This window comes from Sesamum indicum, linkage group LG4 (genome assembly GCF_026168435.1).
Source record: "Sesamum indicum cultivar Baizhima isolate 11 linkage group LG4, ASM2616843v1, whole genome shotgun sequence".
Classification (NCBI taxonomy): Eukaryota; Viridiplantae; Streptophyta; class Magnoliopsida; order Lamiales; family Pedaliaceae; genus Sesamum; species Sesamum indicum.
The window spans coordinates 7717625-7724065 of record NC_142660.1 but is presented as its reverse complement, the minus strand read 5'-3'; positions in this window follow the sequence as shown (position 1 = coordinate 7724065).

Genomic DNA, 6441 nt, shown 5'->3' with positions numbered 1-6441 from the left:
AATTGACTTAACTGACTCGTAGGGATCATCATATGGAAGCCTTGGAGGCTTGATCAGTTTAACTTAATTCCCCGGCTCCCATAGTATGGGAGTATTCGTTAGACTTGAGGAATCGCGGTAGTCACGTGCATGCGGTAACTGTATTTTAGATTTGTGCGAGAGGTGATAATATCTCAGACATGATCATCATAAGCCTTGCCTAGTGAATTCAAAGTATGTAGCAAGGAAGATAAGTTCGAAGAAAAGGAACCTTCCCTCTCAAAATATGACAGAGGTATCTCCTATGCACTTGAAAATGCGTCTACGCTCTATAAAGTTGTGGTCACAGTCATTGGTTGAATAGGAAGATGAGGTTCAAATGTCGAGCAATTTGGCTTAACGCGATCTTAAGTATTAAGCATAGATGTTTAGTCCAGATAGGAACCAACACCCAATTCCATGCCCTAGACTAAGGTTGGGAGACGGTAGATGGAAGGACCGCACCCATATGGGCTCGGGAGCCTAAAAGTTCACATGGATTTTCGCCTAGTTTCTAGTGCCATGAACCGTTACTAAACGGCCACCCATAGTCACGGGCTTTCTTGATCAAGGATTGATCAAGAATTATTAATTAAATTAGATTTAATTAATAAAAGTGTTGGACACTAACCTAAGTCTAGCTAAATGGTGAACCTAAAGAGTCACACACAAATCACCGAGAAGGGACGAAGAATTAATTCCGTAAGTAATTGGATTACTTATATATGAGAGGGATCCATTGGATGGCTAAGTCCAATGATAAATTAATTGGATTAATTCATATTGTTCTTGCCCTTATTATTCAATAAAGGCTTATTGGTTCATATATTTAATTAGATTAAATATATGATGGACTTAATTAAGTGGGCTTTAATTAAATTGAATTTAATTAATTAGGACTGATATTTTAACTAACTAAAATCTGGCCAAGCCCATTAATTAAGTTGGTGAAAATCATTGGAAAAGAAAATTATTGACTTACAAAATCAGTTTTGGAAAATGTCATGTTAGTCATCCTTTATTTGGAATAAATGATTATTACCTTATCGATGGTTAAAAGTAACTAGATATATTCTAAGGCATCCATTAAAGGTATATATATGTGTATTAGTTAATTGGAATAACTAATGAATTAATACATAACAAAAGATACAAAATAATTTCCTCTTCTCTCAATTATTCCACTCGGCCGAAACTCCCTCTTGTGCACACTTGGTGTGTTCTCCTCCTCAAGTTTTTCTAGAAAATTGAATTGAGGAATCCCAAGTTACGGTGTGGTGTGGACGAGACTTAAGAGGGTCTCTACAATGAAGCCTTGGGTGAACGATTCAATGAAGGAGGTTCGAAATAAATGAAGAAAAGGTAATTCTTGATTTAAGTTTTTTGTTCCTCTTGTTTTTTATTATACCAATAGCCCCATTAATTATTGTCGTTTAATTTTATTAACTACATCGAATGCTCGGGAACTCCAAGGGTACACCCTTAGAATCATGGTTTCATTGCGATTTGATTTTATTTTATGCAATTTATTTTAACCACTTCCGCTTGCGCGTTCCTGGGCCGATCCACTAGCACCTTGAGGTGCCCCCCTTCATGCGGTATTTGTGTGAATGAACATGACAATATATTCTTAATTGCTTTTCAACCATGAAATATTTTTACTTATTCTTGGATAATTGTATGAGATAATTAATTTTTTTAATTTTTGTAAATTTTGCATGATTTAAATATTTTATGAAAATTGGCTTTTTCGATAAAATACTTATTTAAATTTCAGTTTTATCTGTGGAAATAAAAAAAAGGGAGAAACATTGGGCAGTATATAACATGCGCACAGCCGGGCGCGAACGGGTTAGAGCTTGCGCGCAGGCCTGGCTAGTGCGCGCACGCTGTGCGTAGGCATCCTGTGTGCAGGTAGCGCAATCGATTGTGTGACCGCTGCGCTACTGTTGTTACCGACAGCCAACGGTTGGGCCGTTTCTCGTTGTTTTTTCAGAAAATTGAATTTTTCAATTTCTGCACATTTTATGAAAAATATTAACTATAAATTTTGGAGAAAATTGGATTTTTTATAGAATTAAATTGCTTAAATTAATTTTGATTAATTGCTTGCATTGGATGCACAAGGCTTAATCATCCGTTTGAGTTGTAAATTTTAAGCTTATTATTTTTCTACAAATAATTGCTTGTCGTGATATTGGATATCAATATATTTTTTATGTTTATTTTCTTGTCTAGCATGATTAATTGTTATGATATGCTAGAATGAATGTGAATGGATGATCACGGAGCCCTAGATAGCATATATTTCTTTTAATTTTTGTTGGATCAACCCATGTGCCCTTGTAATTTTATTTTCTCCTCCCTCCTCATTTTTAGTGTTGTTATAATAAGGCTTGCTATCTCCCTCCTAATGTATTCCCCCGATTTCTGATTGGGGTTTCTTATTCAATTGTAATGAGAGTAGTGTAGGACGTTTTTGGTGAAAATTTTCATTTTGAGCAAGCCCATAGAGAAGAAGACCCACGAAGGAGGAGGCCCATAGAACAGGCGGTTTGTGGACACACAAGGCCCATCTATATGTTGATGGGAGATATTACTTTGTAATAACATAAGGCACCTTAGACAGACCTTACACTCACTACGGGCTCAGTGGGTCGCATAGGTTGGGTTCATGATCATCCAACAGGAGTATGCTAGGTTTCATTGCATGCGATGCATTTCTTTAAATACTTTAAATATTTGATATTTATGCATGCAATGTTTACATGTGATGAAGCCTGGTCAAATAACTCATAATTAACTCTCACTTGGTTGAACCAAGTTAAAGTGTTAGGGGCCTAAAATGGACTTGGATCATAATAGTTTGATTTGTCCAAGGTTTCCATCAATAATAATGTGGTGAGGAAGGTGCTATTACCCAAGTGTGGTCTCACAAGTCGTGGCACATTCGGACTAGAGGCAAGTTGCACCATTATTGTAAACAAAGGAACACGCTCAATGTTTCTCTGTCTCACGAGTCATGGGGGGCGACAGTTGAGGTGTGATTTGATTGATGGTTGAGCCCAACACTAAAAAAATATTAAATCCATAAATGGACTTGGATCGAAATGGCATTTTTGATCTGTCCAGGCTTTCCATTAACAGAAATATCATAAGGAAGCTACCGCTATCCAAGTGTGGTCTCACGAGTCATGGCACATTTGGAATAGTAGGCAAGCTTTAGTATTATTATGAATAAAGGAATACGCTCGTTGTTTTCGTATCTCCCAAGTCGTGGGGGGCGATAATTGAGGTATGATTTGGTTGATGGGTCGGGCTTAACACCGAGTAACATGATTCACTTTGAGTCATCGGGATCATGTGAAGAGATGAGGTAAAAGATCTTGGGAATCTCATGAGATGAGAATGGTATTGGATACCTCCCACGAGGCTTTTGCTATGTGAATCGTAAAAGCAGTCCCAAGCCCACTAGGAAAGAATATTCCCGGAACCCCATTTGATAGTGGTGGGCGTTCGTATAAACAGTGGGAGGTTAAAGACTAAAGACCAAATCTTTAAGCTTAATGATAATATTACAATCATTCGGTGATTTCTGTTTAATTTTCTATTGTTTAGAAAATGTCTAAGAATCCTTTAACTATGATAATGGAGACTAATAAATACAATGGTATGAACTACGATGATTGGCTGCAAAATCTAAGGATCGTCCTAGATTTCCAGAACTAGGGCTATGTCTTTGATAAGCCACTCCAAACGGCCTTGCCAGAAGACTCGTCGCCCGAAGAACGTGTCACATTCGAGAAGTGGCTTGAGGACAACCGCAAGCTGCATAATATCATATTGGCTTCAATGTCCAATGACATCCTAAAGTAATATGATAGGATGGATGATGCTCCCTCGATAATGCAACACATGAAGGAAGTTTATGCGATTCCTAATAGGCATATTAGATATGCTGCTACAAAAGCATTCTTCGGGACAAAGATGGCTGAGGGATCGTCTGTACAAAGTCATCGGGTTAATATGCTATCCCTAGTGGAGAAGCTCGAAGATCTTAAAGCTGGGCTTGACAATGACATGTACATTGGCGTAATCCTTTAGTCACTTCCTCCATCCTACGACCCATTTATTATTAACTACAACATGAACGGACTTAAGAAGTCGATTCATGAATTGATTAATATGCTGGTCCAATACGAGGGGATGACCCACAAGTGTACGCCGGCGGTATTGGTAGGAGAGGCTTCAACCTCTAAAGCGAAAGGCAAGAGGGCCGGATGCTGGACGAGGAAGAAGGGCAAGTAAAAAGCCATCGCAGCCATTGCTAGCGCTTTGAGCGCCCCTACTGCTCCCGTTGGAATGGGAAAAGGCCAAGGGAAGGTTGGCATTTCTCAGCGGTTAAAGGCAAATGATGTCTGCAATCAATGTCAAGGAAAGGCGCATTGAAAGAGGGAGTGCCCACAACTCATTTCCAACCCAAGTACATTTGTGATTGAAGTGAATATGATAACTAATTCTACTTCTTGGGTATTGGACACCGGCTGTGGAGCTCACATCTGCAATAACTTGCAGTTGTTCGAAAGAAGCAGAAAGCTAAGTAAGGATTAAATGATTCTAAAGCTAGGAGATGGGAAGGCCGTCGCTGCAGAAGCCATGCGATCTCTCGACTTAGCTAATAGTGATCATATTTAGATATAACTAAAAGATTGTTATTATGTACCGAGTATGATAAAGAATATTATCTCCATTCCTATTTTAGATAATGATGGTTATATATTTACGATAAATGAAAATAATTTTTATTTGATGATTGATAATAACTATCCTCTACTTCGTACATTGGTGGATAGTCTTTATATTCTCTAACAGTCTAATTAGATTATGACTGCCCAACACAAACGAAAATTAGATAATCATGAAAACACACAGTTATAGAACGCAAGACTAGGCCATATCTCAAAAGATAGTATGACAAAGTTGGAATAGTCAAAGAGTCTAGAGGTAGGCGATTTGGACAGCCTACCGACTTGTGAATTCTGTTTGAAAGGAAAAATGACCCAGAAGCCTTTTGTTGGACAAAGTGCGCTTGCCAACGGTCTTTCAAATTTGATCTATACAGACGTCTGTGGACCATTAATACTCTGGCTAGAGGAGGATTCTCGTACTTCATAACCTTAACCAATAATCACTCACGGAATGATTATGTTTACCTAATGAGGTACAAGTCTGAGGCCTTTGGAAGGTTCAAGGACCACAAACTTGAAGTTGAGAATCAAATTGGCCCTAAAATTAAAGCCCTTTGGTTAGACCGAGGTGGAGAGTATTTAAATGGTGAATTCATTGATTATTTAAAGGAGAATGGAATTCTCTCTCAATGGGCTCCTCCTGGAACGCCACAACTGAATGGCGTGGCTGAAAGGAGGAATTGAACTCTATTAGACATGGTTTAATCCATGATGAGTTTTACGGAATTGCCGCCTTCCTTCTTGGTTCACGCTCTTTAGATGGCAGCCAAATTACTTAACATGGTGCCATCTAAGACGGTGCCCCAGACGCCATATGAGATATAGCATGGGAAGCCTGCCTCCTACAAGTACTTGAGAGTGGGGGTAACCCCGCATACGTCAAGAGGCTAGTGGGAAACAAACTAGACTCAAGGTCTAGTCTGCATAAGTTTGTCGGATATCCGAAAGAAATTGCGGGATGCTACTTCTATGATACATTTGAGCAAAAGGTTTTTATCTTAAGGAACCCATTGTTCTTGGAAAAGGGTTTTCCTGAGGATAGCCGACGCGATGAGGTGCAACTTGAGGAGACAAGTGACCTACCTAAACAGAATGAAGGAACATCATTTGAGCCTATAGTTCCCACTGATGGTGCTTCCGTCCTTGTAGGTCGACCAGGGAATCGCGACCACCTAATAGGTACCGATTCTTAGGGCTCACCAATCAATTGGATAATGATCCAAGAATATACGGAGAAGCGATGTCGGACATCGATTCGGATAAGTGGCCTAAGGCCATGAAATAAAAATGGACTCACTAGGTTCAAATCAAGTTTGGACCCTTGTAGAGCCTCCTAAAAGTGTTAAATCTATTGGGTACAAATGGGTCTACAAATGTAAGCTTGGAGCTGACAGAAGGGTTACTGACTTCAAGGCTATGCTCGTAGCAAAAGGGTATACTATACTCAATGACCTAGGGTCGATCTCGAGGAAACCTATTCGCCCGTAGCCATGGCCAAGTTAATTATGATTCTGCTTGCCATAGCAGCATGGTATGACTATAAAATATGGTAGATGGACGTGAAAACAGCTTTTCTCAATAGTTTCGTTAAGGAAGAGATCTACATAGATCAGCCGGAAGGTTCACTACCCTTGGAGAAGAACAGAAGGTCTCTCATCTCCAAAGGTCCATCTAT